This window comes from Panthera onca, chromosome B1, assembly GCF_046562875.1.
Source record: "Panthera onca isolate mPanOnc1 chromosome B1, mPanOnc1 haplotype 2, whole genome shotgun sequence".
Lineage (NCBI taxonomy): Eukaryota > Metazoa > Chordata > Mammalia > Carnivora > Felidae > Panthera > Panthera onca.
Genome location: NC_138342.1, coordinates 85868868 through 85885394, shown reverse-complemented (window position 1 = coordinate 85885394; position 16527 = coordinate 85868868). Strand labels below are relative to the sequence as shown.

Below are 16527 nucleotides of genomic sequence, written 5' to 3'. Positions count from 1 at the left end.
CCGAGGGGGCGCGCGCGGCCGCGAGGTGCGGAGCCGCGGGAATGGATGAGTAGGGCCGCCCTCCGTGGTAACACGGTTTTGAAGAGGGCCTGCGTACACGCTGGGCCCTTCACATCTGTAGACGGTGGAGGCCAGGAGAAAGGATACTGTGTGCGATGAGGTAAAGCATGTGAGAGTGCTTTGTAACCGGAAAGTGCCTTTCAAAAGTGAGTTGCTCCTCTCGTCGCTTTTTACTTCGGCCGCTCTCGTCCCGACCCCTTCTTCCTGGAACTGGTTGGGTACCTTGGCCCTAGCCTTGCATACTCATCTAAGAGCACCCTCCCCGTCTACCCTGCGGTGCCCAACTCCGTTCCCTCGCCCCTGCAAGCCAGGTTTTTTGTGTTTTTTTTTTTTAAAGTTAAAATACCTGAGCTACGAACTGCTTAAATTAAGCTTTGCCACTCGGCAGTTTTGTGCAACTCTGAGGGTTTTTTGTTTTTTTTGTGTTTTTTTTGCAGCTTAGATAAGACCCGTGATATTCCTTCTTTCGATACTTTCAGTTCCTTCTGCAGATGATCAGTTCTTTTTTCGGTTAACTAAAACTAGGAAAGTGTAAAGGAATATAAACCTTTAAAGCGACTTTTATGGTGCAGGATTTCTACTATAAGCTAAAGTATCCGTGAAGATCTTTAGATTTTATTTTTATTAATATCTTTTTAAAAACTGAAGAGTGGAAGGAGACCGCTTCACTTCCTTGCAACACCTGCCTTGACATGACTTTGTTTCCTATTTTTACCAAAGTGAAATATCCCTAGTAATGCCCTTGGTGACTGCGTGTTGTGTATGTGGTGTGATATCTTAATAAGGTGCCTCCTTACAGTTCTGAGCTCCACCTGACTATTAACATAATACCAACGAACTGATCATGGTCCGGTATTTCGTTTTGTGTGACTTAATGTTAACAGCTAGTTGTAATAAATACGTTTTATTCTTTATTTTTTCCCTTGTTATTTTCATTTTAAAGCGAGGAAAGGAAGACATTTTTTAAAGTAACTTTTCGTTCTCTAGACTCTTTGATTTTTAATATCTGTGATGGTTTTCACTAAAAAAAATAAATAACCGTATGAGAGTTAGTTGAATTCAGATCTAGTTAAACCAATTTCCTATTGTTTTACCTTGTTCAAAATCCAATTACATTGGAAATTCTATGAAAATGCTTAGATACAGGTTCATGAGCTAGAGCAATATAGAACGTTATATACAAAGTGATGATCGAAAGGTTGTTTACATTAGTATTTCCTTTCCATTCTTTTTGGGAACTTACTTTTGGTTTAGTGAAAGAAGGACCCTGAAGTTTGTTTATTCTGAATTTAATATTCTCAAACATCCTTGTCTTCTGGACTGTTCTGTTAGGGGTTATCTTTAATAATCTCTGCTGGTCATATGTAGAAATACCCTTGGGGAGAGGATTGCGGTAGGAGTCTGTTGGGAGTGAGGGAAATAAAGGGAGGAAAGGCTTGGAGACAGCCACTAAATTTTCTCAATTAAAGGCTTTGTGGTCTTGACAAGGGCAAAACAAGCTATGTTGAGTGAGATTCTTTAGGCTTCTGAAGTTTTTCTTTAAAGGAATTAAAAAATAAATACTTCATTTAAGACATACAGCATAGTAAAATGCTGAGGTGCCGAAGGTACAATTTGGTGTGACCACTGCACAGATAAATATAGAGAGAATAATGTATCCAACACCTAAGCAATAGAGCTTCTTTTGGTCCTTCCAACCATGGTTGGTCCCCGTACCACCACCACCGCCGCCGCTGCTGCCACCACCGCTATTCTGCCTTGCTTTGAATGTTCTTTAACTTCATATAAAAGGAATTATACAGTATGTAGTTCTTCTGTGACTGGGTTCCCTGAGCAGTTGATGTAGATAGCTGATTTGCTATTTCCAAGTAGAAGAAATACAGTAAGTAGAAGTCTCTCATCCATTGATCTTCCTTTCTTCTTCCTTCCTTTTTCCTTCCTCCTTCCTTCCTTCCTTCCTTCCTCTTTTTTCTTTCTTCTTCCTTTCTTTCTTTCATCTTAAAATTTAGAGAAGATGCATTACATGAACTACATTCATGTATAAAAGGAGATAGTTCCTAACCGAATCAATAAAAATTCTTACTGTGTATTATAGGGAATAGTTTCTTAGATTCTTTTTACCTTAAAATTTAAATCTTGGGGCACCTGGGTGGCTCAGTCGGTTAAGCGTCTGACTTCAGCTCAGGTCATGATCTCACAGTCTGTGAGTTCAAGCCCCACGTCGGGCTCTGTGCTGAAATCTCAGAGCCTGGAGCCTGCTTCGGATTCTGTGACTCCTTCTCTCTCTGCCCCTCTACCTCTCACGCTCTGTCTCTCTCTTTCTCTCTCTCAAAAATAAATAACCATTAAAAAACAAAATTTTAGGGGCGCCTGGGTGGCGCAGTCGGTTAAGCGTCCGACTTCGGCCAGGTCACGATCTCGCGGTCTGTGAGTTCGAGCCCCGCGTCATGCTCTGGGCTGATGGCTCGGAGCCTGGAGCCTGTTTCCGATTCTGTGTCTCCCTCTCTCTCTGCCCCTCCCCCGTTCATGCTCTGTCTCTCTCTGTCCCAAAAATAAATAAAAAACGTTGAAAAAAAAATTTAAAAAACAAAACAAAACAAAACAAACAAAAAAAAATTTTAATCTTATGGGACTCCTGGGTGGCACAGAAGGTTAAATGTCTGACTCTTAATTTTGGCTCGGGTCATGATCACAGTTGATGGGATCCGGCCCCACAGTTCAGACCTGCTTGGGATTCTCTGTCGCCAGTTGGCACGTGTGCACGCTCTCTCTCGCTGTCTCAAAATAAATAAATAAACATTAAAAAAACCAAATAAATTTAGGGACACTTGGGTGGCTCAGTCAGTTGAGCATCCAATTTTGGCTCAGGTCATGATCTTGCAGTTTGTGAGTTCAAGCCCTACATTGGGCTCTATGCTGACAGCTCAGAGCCTGCAGTCTGCTTCAGATTCTGTGTGTCCCTCTCTCTCTCTCTTCCCCTCCCCAACTCCTATGCATGTGCTCTCTCTCTCTCAAACATAAACGTTTTTTAAAAAATACATCTAAATCTTGAAAAATAAAATTTAAATCTTGTTTCATTTATATTTTAAGTTTATTTTGAGAAATATTTTGAGAAAGAGAGAGTGTGTATGTACACAAGTTGGGGAGGGGCAGAGAGAGAGGGAAAGAGAGAATCCCAAGCAGGCTCCACACTGCCAACACAGAACCTGATGTAGGGTTGTGAACCATGATGAACCATGAGATTATGACCTGAGTCAAAACCAAGAGTCAAATGCTTAACCAACAGAGCCACCCATGCACCCCTGTAATAAGATATTTATTAATGGTTGTTATGACTAGGTATAATTGTTTTGTGTGTATAATGAATGGTTAGTATCATCATCAATGAATGAGTCTTTACTCTGGCTTTGAGATCTTAAATTCAGAAATACTACCTTCTGACCACAACCTTGTATATTTGTTTATACATCTTCTACTCCCTTACTCCTATGAAACTTATTCTTTGACTTAAAGATATTCAGTGTTGAAACCATCTCTGTTATTCTAGTCTGTTAGTCCATTCCTGGATTTATTTACTTTTTCCATTCCTCCAAATCTTCACTATTTTACATTATTTATTTATTAAGCTTTCTAATTGTTACTACCAGACTTATTTTGAGCTTCGATGACCTTGAATTCTAGTTAACAGATAAGCTCTCCTCACCAGCACCTCTGAAGATAGCTATAATTCCTCCTATAACTAGCGTCAGTCCTTCTCGCCTAGTCTTCTGCACCCTGTGTTCTGGAGCTCATCCTCCAAGATTTTGCTTCATCAGTTATTTCCTCAGATTTTCATTTTTCTTGATCTCTACTGGCCACAGAACCTGATGATCTTCAGGCCTTTAGATTTCACCAACTATTAAGTTTTATAATTGCGAAAATGTAGGTTCCCCAACTTTTTATTTTGTCAAGAAAATATATTTAAAAGCAATATAACAGCACGCCCTGGGTTGGCCCAGTCAGTTGAGAGTCACTCTTGATTTCGGCTCAGGTCATGATCCCAGGGTAGTGGAATCGAGCCCTGCATCGGGCTCTGTGCTGAATGTGGAGCCTATTTGGGATTCTCTCTCTTTCTGACTCTCTCTCCCTGCTTGCATTCTCTCTCCCTCTCTAAAATAATAATAATAATAATAATAATAACAATAATAATAATAATAAATTTAAGGAGTGCCTGGGTGGCTCAGTCCATTAAGCATCCAACTCATGGTTTCACTCAGGTTATGATCTCACTTTTCATGAGATCAAGCCCCACGTCAAATCCCCTGCTTGAGATTCTCTTTCCCTCTCTCTCCTCTCTCTCTCTCAAAATAAATAAACTTGAAAAAAAAATAAAAGCAATATAACAAACAACAAAAAAACCTCTGCCATTAGGGGTGCCTGAGTGGCTCAGTCAGTTAAGCGTCCGACTTCAGCCCAGGTCATGATCTTACAGTTCGTGAGTTCAACACGACAGCTCAGAGCCTGTAGCCCGCTTCGGATTCTGTGTCTCCCTCTGTCTGCCCCTCTGCTGCTTGCACTCTGTCTCTTGCATTGTCTCAAAAATAAATAAACGTTTAAAAAAACAAACAAAAAAAAAAAAAACCCTCTGCCCCTTACTACTGGAAGGTAGTATATCGTAACAGTTAAGACCACTGACTCTGGAACTGGACTGTTTGTACTAGAATTCTGGCTCTGCCAAGGTAAATTATGTAACCTTTCAAAATGTAGATAGTATTGGGGTGCCTGGGCGGCCCAGTCAATTAAGTGTCCGACTTTGGCTCAGGTCATGATCTCGTGGTTCGTGAGTTCGAGCCCCACGTCGGTCTCTGTGCTGACCGCTCAGAGCCTGGAGCCTGCTTCAGATTCTGTCTCTCTTTCTCTCTGCCCCTCCCCTGCTCACACTCTTGTCTCTGTGTCTCTTTCTCAAAAATAAGTAAACATTAAAAAAAATTTCTTTAAGCTAGTTTAAGAAATATAGATGGATGGATGGATGGATGGATAGATAGAACCTAGATAGATAGATAGATAGATAGATAGATAGATAGATAGATAGAACCTACCTCTTAAGGTTGTACTGTATGTAGAAATTTAGTGGATTAAAACATATAAAGCAACTAAACTCACCTGGCACATATACATGCACAGTTGTGTTATCTTTTATCATTGTCATAATTATTTATATCACTATTAGCACATCTTTTTATTATAGCTGTATTTTGTTTTGTTTTTCACAGTGGTTGCTGTAGGGCTGCATGGTCAGTTTGATAGTGCAGTGTGTCAGTGCTAATCACATGTGGCTCTTGGGTATCTTATTAAGATTGCTGTAAATATAAAATGCTTAAGGGGACCCCACACAGATTTCTGGACTTCTTCAGAAACAAAGAGTAGATTGTACAAGTTTATGGAGAGAAAAAAAACAGGTTTCATGTGATGTACACAAAGGTTAATGTGCTGCACTTCTGAGTAGCAACTCTGCAAACAAAAGGATAATAGAGCAGTGCTTGAAAATTCTGATGAAAAATTAATTGTAATTTAGAATTCTGAATAAGCCAACCTGTAACTTAATTATGGGGCTAGAATAAAGTTATTTTCAAACCTAAAAGGTCTCAGAAAATACACATTTTGTACATCTTAAGAAGCTAATGGAGAATGTGTACAACCTAAGTTAGGATTAAACCAAGAAAAAGTAGGGCATGTGATTAAGGAAATATGAAACCCATACTAAAAAAGAGGTAAAGGAGTTGCGGACTGATGAATTGAAACAGTAAGATGAAATTAATGGAACACCTAACACAGGCATAGCTTTGTTTATTGTGCTTCGCAGATAATGCATTTTTTACAAACTGAAGGTTTGTGGCAACCCTGTGCAGAGCAAGTCTGTTGGCACCATTTTCCAACAGCTTTTGCTCTCTTTGTGTCTTTGTGTCACACTTTGGTAATTCTCACAATATTTCACACTTTTTCATTATTTGTTTTGGTGATCTGTGACTCACTGAAAGCTCAAATGATGGTTAGCATTTTTAGTAATAAAGGATTTTTTTTATTTTAACTTGTTTTATTTTTTATTTTTTTAAATTTACATCCAAATTAGTTAGCATATAGTGCAACAGTGATTTCAGGAGTAAATTCTTTAGTGTCCCTTACCCATTTAGCCCATCCCTTCTCCCACAACCCCTCCCGTAACTCTCAGTTTGTTCTCGGTATTTGTGAGTCTCTTCTGTTTTGGCCCCCTCCCTATTTTTATTATTTTTGTTTCCCTTCCCTTATGCTCATCTGTTTCGTATCTTAAAGTCCTCATATGAGTGAAGTCATATGATTTTTGTCTTTCTCTGACTAATTTCACTTAGCATAATACCGTCTAGTTCCATCCACGTAGTTGCAAATGGCAAGATTTCATTCTTTTTGATTGCCGAGTAATACTGCATTGTATATATATGCCACATTTGCTTTATCCATTCATCCATCAGTGGACATTTGGGCTCTTTCCATACTTTGGCTATTGTTGATAGTGCTGCTATAAACATGGGGGTGCATGTGTCCCTTCGAAACAGCACACCTATATCCCTTGGATAAATGCCTAGTAGTGCAATTGCTGGGTCGTAGGGTAATTCTATTTTTAGTTTTTTGAGGAACCTCCATACTGCTTTCCAGAGTGGCTGCACCAGCTTGCATTCCCAAGTAATAAAGGATTTTAATTAAGGTTTGTACATTGGGTTTTTTAGACATAATGCTGTTGTACATTTAATAGGTTACAGTATAGTATAAAATAACTTACATGCACTGGGAAGCCAAAAAATTTATTTGACTCACTTTATTGAGATACTTGCTTTATTGTGGTGGTCTGGAGCTGAACCCAAAATATCTCTTAGGTATGCCTGTATGTCTGAAAGTTATTTGCAGGCTTACCCTCCTGGGCTATAGATTGGGGTTGAATGAATGATCATTACATGAGAAACTAAGCAGATGTTTAAAAAGAACTTTTATTAAACCTATCAACTTATTTATTAAAACATTTTTAAGGGGATAAACAAATTTACTAAAAAGAGTATTTTGATTTTGGTGTTTGGTGTTCTCACATTATACTTCCCCTTTCTTTATGAGGAACCATATTTTAACTGCCTTGCCTTACCCACAGCTTTAAGAGGAAATGCAGCAAACTGGAAATAAAAGCAAAATTGGAGAAACAAAACTGGTATTGGTGAATTAATAACATATGGTAAAGCTATTTTAAAATCATTTTCCGTAATACTTCTGGTACTAAAAACAAGCAGTATATAGAATTGCCTAGTAGGAAATTTCTAGAGACATGTAGTGGAATAGAGTGAGCTTTGAAACAGCCCCTCTACCCCATAATTCTATGAGTGTATACAGTTCTTCCTCAGTTTACAATGAGGTTATGCCTCAATAAACCCATCATAAGTTGAAAATATATTAAGTCAAAAACACCTTTAATAAAGCTAATATAACGAACATCATAGCTTAGTCTAGCCTACCTTAAACATGCTTAGAATACTTACATTAGCCTATAGTTGGGCAAGATCATCTTACACAAAACCTAGTGTATAATATCTCACCTAATGTATTGAATACTGTATTGAAAGTGAAAACCAGAAGAGTTGTATTGTTACGGAATGGTTGTAAATGTATTGGTTGTTTATGCTGGTGATTTCATGGCTGGCTGGGAGCTGTGACTGCTGCCACTGCCCAGGATCACTAGAGAGTATCATACTGTATATCACTAGCCCAAAAGAAAACCCTAATTCAAAATTTGAAGTACAGTTTCTACTGAATGCATATTGCTTTCTCACCATCATGCAGTTGAAAAATCATGAGTCAAACCATCACAAGGGACCATCTATATTGAGATGCCACTTTTGCAGTCATTGACTAGAAAAATATTACAGTTAAGAAGTAAATACGTACATAGATACGTGCATACATACATAACAAAAAGCTTCTGTAGATCTTTGAAATTTCCTTTTCTTTTTTGGAAGCTACATTTTTGCCTTAGAAATGCCATACTTACTATAATCTTCATATGTAATCATTCAAAATATTAGAACAGATTCTTATTTAACTCAGAAATTTATGGAACTGGCCTACTCCCAAGTGTGATGAATTAGGCATTAAAGAAAGCAGGAATCTAATGCTTTGTGTTGTGCATAGAATAAATTTGATAGCTGCATTTTGTATGAAATAGTGCTATTTAGATTGAAAGCATCCAATAATGTCTTGTTAATGACTGATTTGTTAAAGAAATTAAAGGTAAGTTATAAAAATATGGAAATGAACAATTTAAGAACATGAGTAACACCAAGTGTAATGGATGAATAACTTCCTTATTCCTCCATGTCGTGTTAAGGTAAAAAATAGTCAACATGTCAGTCATGGCTATTCACATCTTTTCAGCCATATTTTTTTGTTCTCATAATTCTTGCCTATATTGGTGGGGTTTTTTTGCTGTTCCTGATTAACATAATATTTTTGACAGATTACCTCTTTAAATCACAAACTTTAAATTCTACTTAAAATTTCTAAGAATGCAGGGGCACATGGGTGGCTCAGTTGGTTAAGCATCCAATGCTTAATTTAGGCTCAGGCTATGATCTCATGGTCATGAGATCAAGCCCCACGTTGAGCTCCACACTGGGTGTGGAGCCTGCTTAAGATTCTCTTACTCGCTCGCTCGCTCACCCTCTGCCCCTCCCCCACTCATGCATGTGCACACACTTTCTCAAAAAATTACTTTAAAAAAAAAAGACTTCTCAGATGCAGTTTTCTTAAATATTAGCAAATCTTTTCAAACTAATTTCATTTGCTACCTTAGTACTAATCATTTTAAGCTTGGACCATAGCAACAACCTGCCTGATATTTGACCTCTAGCCTCCATCTCTAAAGTACCCTATACAAAGCTTTACAAAAATAGTTTACAAAATAGTTTTTCTAAATGAGGTTTTTTTAATAGATTGTTTTTGGAGCAGTTCTAAGTTTACAGAAAAACTGGACAGAAGATACAGAATTCCCACATCTCACACACACACACTCAGTTTCTCCTATTGTTAACATCTTGTATTAGTGTGGTATATTTATTTGTTACCATTGATAAACCAATATTGATACATTAATATTAACTAAAGTCCATAGTTTGCATTAAGGTTCACTCTGTTTTATACAGTTCTGTAGGTTTTGACAAATGCATAATGTCATGTATCCAGCATTATAGTATACAGAATAGTTTCACTGCCCTAAAAATGCCCTGTGTTTCTCCACCTGTTCATCCCTACTGTCCCCCAACCACTGACCACCCAGTGATCGTTTTATTATCTCTGTAATCATGCCTCCTAAATGAAATTCTACTGTCATTTAAAACCTCAGTCTCTGGAGTCAATCCATATTGGGAAATGAAAAAGCAAGCTGCTATAAATTTTTTAAACCATGTATGTATACATATTTGATTATACATAGAGAAAGAATTTCTGAAAAGATACATAGAAAAATGATTACCTCTATGGAAAGGATAATGGAGGAGAGTTAATGAGGTCTTTTACTTTCTACTTTCCTTCTATTTTGTTTGAATTTCTTACCATATACAAATACTATTTTATAATTTAAAATATTGCAATTATAAAGCTAAAAAAAATCTCTGGATGAAGGTGTTTCAAACATGAAAACACAGGAAACCACAAGGGTAAAAAATCTAGAGGTTTTAACTACATAAAAATATTAAAATTCTGTACCTCAAAAGCAACTTAAAATCTGATCAACCCTGTTTACCCATCTATGATGTTCCTTTTTTTAATTTAATTTAATTTTAATTTATGATGTTCTTTAAACTCTTTTGTTTCCATACCTAATATTCTCATACGGCTTTTTTATGATTTCTTGTTTCTTCAAACATTACTGACCTCCCACTCAACATCCTCTTCACTCCTATTTTAGGTTTAGTTTCATTTTGAAATTGTGACCCTTTTCACAATCCCAATCAGCCTTATTTTTATAGCAAATATTACCTTCTAAAATGGCTTATTCCTTAGTTAGATAATAAGTTGTTTGTATGCTTTTGTCTCTGTCCCTCATGCCATTTCCCACCACTAGAAAATAAAATGTACAAGAATAAAGATTTTTGTCTATCTTGTTCATGATGGATCCTCGGTGCCTGACACTAGTAGGTGCTCAGTAAACTTTTTGTTGAATGACTAATTGTTTAATTCTTTAAAAATTTTTAAATTAAATGTCTACATTTATTCCTATAATTCTGCTTCAGTTGGTATATGTTGTGTAACTTGTTGTGTTACATAGTGATCATATTCCTAGGAGTCTAGATACTTGGTTCACAAGCTTCTGTTCTTTCCTACCCTTTCTGATAATGGATATTGAGGAAGAGCAAAAGGGCAGACCCTAATTTTTATCCCTTCGCACAAGTTTAAGGATTAGAGAGCAGAGAGCTCCAGGCACCACAGAGGAGCTATAGTGTTCTATCTCTGTTGCTACTGTTTGCTCTGAAAACTCCTCTGGTGAGGATTTAACTTGAAACTCATAATCTATCAGAAGGCTCTTGTCATCCATCAAAACCCTAGAGGTTTGGAGAAGGAGTTGGAGAGTGAATGTCTCAATTTTCTAGAGTATCTGTTCAGCCCACACTTTTTTTCATCAGCAACTCGCTTCAACAGACCCTTTGTATTATTCTATACTGGGAAGTTGTTGCTAATGATATCTGTAGCAGTCAGTTGTCTGGACTGATTGTCCCAAAGCAGTGAAGGGAAGTGCCAGGAACAATACTTAAAAACTTACTCCTGACCCTTACCAGGGTTTTCTCAGTTTTTTTATCTTATTCCTCAAGCCCTTGCTCCCTTATTTCTGTAGTTACCTAGGGTTTGTTTGGAGGGAGGAAGCCCACAGCCATTAGTAGTGCCCCATTTTCTCAGGAATCATGTAAGAAATCTACTTTACATATAAAGATACGGGTTAAAAGCAAAAGAATGGAGAAAGACCCACCAATCTCATACTAATCAAAAGAAAGCTATAGTTGCTATGTTCAGGGAAAACAGACTTTAGAACAAGGAAAATTATCAGGGATAGAGAGGAGCATTACATAATGATAAAGGTGTCCATTCTTCAAAAAGATATAAACTTTAATGTGCATATCTCACAACAAAGCATTAAAATAGCTAAGGCAAAAGTAGACAGAACTACAAAGAGAAATAGACAAATCACTATTATGGTTGGAGATTTCAACACCCCTCTTATGGTAATTGATAGATCTAGCAGGCAGAAAATCAGTGAGGATACAGTTGAACTGTGTATTACCATCGGTCAATTAGATCTAATTGACATTTATAGAATACTTCACCCCAAAAGAGCAGAATACACATTCTTCTCAAAAAAGATAGACACTTGTCATTATTAAAAAGTAGCCTGCATAGAAAAGTTATAATTAAGGTTAATAGATGTGCAATAAATTTTGAAAAATATTCATAAGGAGGTTTAACATCTGTAATACACAAAGCCCTCTTAGAAATTCACATTAAGGGAACATGTAGTTCAACAGAAAATTGGGTAGCAAAGAATATGAACTCAGCAAAGAGTAACTCCAAATGTGAAAAGATGCTCAAAATCAGGAGAAATCAGGAGCATGCAAAGTAAAATAATAATGAGATGCCAGTTAGGCCTAACAGACTATCAAACTATTGTTTTAATTCAACTAACATTAAATGCTGATTATGTAACCAGCACTGAGCTATGCACACATATAAGTGCTCACAAAGTACTATGAAGTGTATCTTACCCCTGATTTGCAGTAGAAGAAAGAATCAGATGGGTAAATGGACTTGACAAAAATCACGTAAAGGAAACTAGGGAATTCACCATATGGAAACTTCTTTTCTTTTTGAGTAGGTAATTCATTCAAATGGTGTGTGTGTGCACGTGTGTATAAATAGACTTATGTTTTGAAATTTCCCACATGTATATCCCCTCCACCATTTCTCATGCCACAGCTATCTATCCATCCATCTCACAACTACTTTTACAATTTTCTCATGTATCTTCCTAGAGCTTATTTTTTCTTTTTCTTTTCCCTTTCTTTTGCAGTCTTTCTTGTCATGGTATTCTTTTTTTTCAATTGAGGTATAATTGACATAAAACTTTATATGTACAGGTGTACAGCATGATTTGATATTTGTAAATATTGTGAAATGATCATCACAATAAGTCTAGTTACCATACACTTACAGAATTTTTTTTCTTATGGTGAGGACTTTTTAAGATTTACTCAGCAACTTTCAAATATGCAAAACAGTATTATTAATTATAGTTACCTTCTGTACATTCCATCCTCATGACTTATTTATTACTGGAAGTTTGTACCTCTTGACCCCCTTCACCCATTTTGCCCACCCCACCCCTGGCAACCACCAGTCCGTTCTCTATCTCTGAGCTTGGCTGGTTGGTTGGTTGTTTTTATATTCCACATACAAGTGAGATCATGTGGTATTTGTCTTTCTCAATCTGACTTATTTCACTTAGCATTATGCCCACATGGTCTATGTTGTTGCAAATGGCAAGATTTCATTATTTTTTATGGTTGAATGATATTCCATTCTAAATATATATGACATTTTTCTTTTTTTTCCCTCTAAACTTCGATCATGAATTTTTCTTTTTTTTTTTTTTTGAGTGTAGTTGACACACAATGTTATATTAGTTCATATGTACAACATACTAATTTGACCAATTTGTACATTATGCTATGCTCATCACAAGTGTAGCTACTATCTGTCACCATACAACACTTACAATATCATTGATTATATTCTTTATGCTGTGGCTTTTATTTCCATGACTTACTCCATATCTACTACATTTTCTTTATCCATTCATCTTTCAATGTATATTTAGGTTGTTTCCATATCTTGGCTATTGTAAATAGCCACCCATGTTCAATGAACATGGGTGTGCATATATCCTTTGGAGCATTCTCATTGTCTTTGAATAAATACCCAGATGTGGAATTGCCAAGTCATATGGTAGTTCTAGTTTTAAGTTTTTGAGGAACTTCCACACTGTTTGCCATAGTGGCTATTCCAATACATAATTCCACGAACAGTGCACAAAAATTCTCTTTTCTCCACATCCTCACCAACATTTGTTACTTCTTGTCTTTTTGATAACAGCCATTCTAATAGATTTGAAGTAATTCCCAGAGCTTTCTTATACAAATTTATATTCTCCTTTTTAAAAAACAATTTATCATAATGTACACTATGTTCCACATCTCACTTTTTTGGTTGCAATACATCTTAGAGGTATTTAATCAGCTGCATAATAAGATTACTCATTCTTTAACAGCCACGTAGTATTTGTACTACAAGAATGCCAGAATTGGGGCAGCTGGGTGGTTCAGTCAGTTGAGCATCCAACCCTTGATTTCAGTTCAGGTCATGATCCCAGGGACATGGGATGGAGCCCCAGGTTGAGCTCCATGCTGAGCATGGAGCCTGCTTAGGATTCTGTGTGTGTGTGTGTGTCTCTCTCTCTCTCCCTCTCTTCCCCTCCCTCTCCCTCTCTCTTTTGCCCCTCTCCTACTCTCCCCCACTCACACTCTCTTTGTCTCTCTCTCAAAAAAAAAAAAAAAAAATGCCAGAATTTATTTTGCAAACTTCTGTGATGGATATTTGCATTGTTTTCAGTCTTTTGCTCTTAAAAACAATGTAGTAATGAAAAATCCTGTTCATAGTTTTGTCTCACATGTTCAAGATATCTGTGGTATAAATTTACAGAAATAAGATTGTTAGATCAAGTTGTGCATATGTGTGTGTGTGTAATTTTGATGATATTGCCGAATTTTCCTCCATAAGTGTTGTATAAAGAACAGTTGAGAACATATAGCACTGTCATTAGAATATGTTATCAGACTTTTGGATTTGAGATTGAAAAGTGAAAATGTTTAATATCAGTATTAGTTTATTATGTTTTTCTCCTGTTATGAGTATGATGAAACATCTTTTCAGAGTGGGCAAAATTTTAAATTCCCTCTTGCTAGTGAGGATCCAAGTAAAAGGGTATTGTTTTACATTGCTGGTATACACGTGAACTTTTCAACCTATTTACAAAGCACTCTGGCAATCTGTGTTAAAATATTTTAAATGACAAATACCTTTGTTCTAGCTACCTTTTCTTAAGGGAATGCCATAGGAGTTGCAGCCGTCATTTCCACTTATAAGTCATGGGCCAAAATATAGTCATATGGCCACACTTTCAAGGGAGGCTAGGAAATATAGTCCTTAACTATGTGGCAATGTACAAAGCTAAAACTTGGGCATTCTAATACTGAAGGAAGAAGAAAGGACATTGAGAGACTAGATTAATTGGTGAGCTAGGTAACAAGAGAAAGAGACTTCCTCCCCCCCCCCCCCCAAATTATCTATTCCTCCAAAGGCATATTGCAAAAAGGCATAAACCAAAGAAGAATTATTCATTGGGAACAAATATTATAACAGTGTAGCATATTACATACTTACAGGTATATATAAAGTTTTATATTTGCCCACATATTCAAAGAAATCTGTATAAGTAAAGTTGGTTAAACACGTTTATGGTATGCAGATACAAATATGACCATGTCACTATCCTACTTTTATTTGCCTTACAGATTGAAGCCCAAACCCCTTTGCCCATACTATTTCTATTGTTATAGTGCCTCTCTGGGGATGTAATAAAAACCATATAGAAAGATAAATTGCCTCTATCTGGAGTGGTTGGACTTCATGTAAGATACGGAATCTGAACTGGACCTTGAAGGAAGAAGTATTTGAATTAATGGAGAGGGGCATGGAGGCATAAACAAATAGTTCCAGTCTTTTTAGGCCCACCTTTTAAAAAATCAAAATATAGAATACTACGGAAATAAATGAAGTATCTATCATAAAGTAAAAATATCACTGTATCCACCACTCAGAAAATAGAGTATTACTGTTTACATAGTATGCAACCTCTCAATAACTATCCTGCCTTTCTCCCCAATGTCATCATTCTTCCAGTTTCTAACCATAGACCAATTTTGCCTCACTTTCAACCTTACATAAATGATATTAAGTGTGCATTTCATATGTATATGAGATTGTTCTGTATTGTTTGTAAAAGTTCACATTCATTGCTATATTCCATTGTATGACTACACCAAATGTATTTATCCATCCTGTTGTTGATACTTGGGTTTTTCTCCCCTGGGGCTATTAACCAATAATGATGCCATAAACATTCTCTTATGTGTCTCTCGGTGTGAATGGGAAGACTTCTTTTGAGAGAATACTTAGGATTAAAATTCCTTGGTCTCGAGGTATGTTCACACTGTATAAAGAATGACAGTTTTCCAAAGTTTATGTTATTTATATCCCCACCAAAAGTATATGAAAGTTTCACAGTCTCCACACCCTCAGCAACACTTGGTATCATCACTGTTTTTAACGTTAGCCATTCTGATGGGTGTGTAGTGGCATTTCATTTTAGCTTTAATTTGCATGTTACTGGTGATTATTGAGACTGAGCACCATTTTATGTTATTTGCCATTTAGAGATCCTCTGGTTTGAAGTGCTTGTTCAAGTCACTTGCCCATATTTCTGTTGGGTTGTCAGTCATTTTCTGACTGATTTTTAGGACTTCTTTATCCTGGATATGAGTTCTTGAACACACATATATAACCAAATATCCTTTCTCATAGTATGGTTTGTCTTTTCATTTTCTCAGTAGCATCTTTTGAAAAAACAAAGTTCCTGATTTTAGTGTAATTTATTTTCACCAATCTTTTTCATTCTTAAATTATTTCACATGTGCCTTCAATTTTTTTTATAACCCTGACTGAAAGAGTAATTAGTACCAGAGCTGTTACAGGAGATGGACCCTTTGAGGTTGAATTAAATACACACACACATGTAAAATCAATCACAGGGATAACTTCATAGCTATAGACAAAGGGACCACAAGTGATCGATGGCTTAAGGTACTGTTATACTTACTATTAATAGCATGGGATGGAGTGAAGGTGAGAATGTATCACTGTGGTAACCATAGTGATTTAAGATTGTGGATCCACCAGGCCTCTCTTATGAACCTCAACAGAATGTAGACAGGAAAAAGAAAAATGTAAAAACTATGACTGTGTAGCTGAGAATGCATAGAGAGTGTCAGAACTCCTCCACCACAGCTTTGAAGGAGTCCTTCATCTCCTATAAGCAGTGGGCAGAAAAGGTAGATTTGTAGTACCAATAAAATACTCAGTTCTTCCAGTTTTCTTAGTCTAAGGGTAGAGCATTGGTGAGAAAGATGTGGGGCCCTAAGACAGAATGGAGACTTTTGAGCAGACAAGAATGAAGATGAGAATGCTGAACCTGCATATCCCCCAAACTTCCTTGGCTCTCTGGGGAAACTAGCCTCCTCTGCATAGAGGCTT

The 16527-nt window shown here is 36.7% G+C and overlaps 1 long non-coding RNA gene across 7 annotated transcripts in view; it reads left to right on the top strand.

Moving 5' to 3' along the window:
- The first annotated feature begins 65 nt into the window (after positions 1-65).
- The window catches only part of LOC132692252 (uncharacterized), a 43921-nt gene continuing 27459 nt past the window's right edge, over positions 66-16527 (top strand). For all 7 annotated transcript variants that reach the window (XR_013555189.2, XR_013555188.2, XR_013555191.2 and 4 more), the window contains exon 1: positions 66-206. This is a non-coding gene — a long non-coding RNA (uncharacterized LOC132692252). The remainder of the gene's footprint in view (positions 207-16527) is intronic.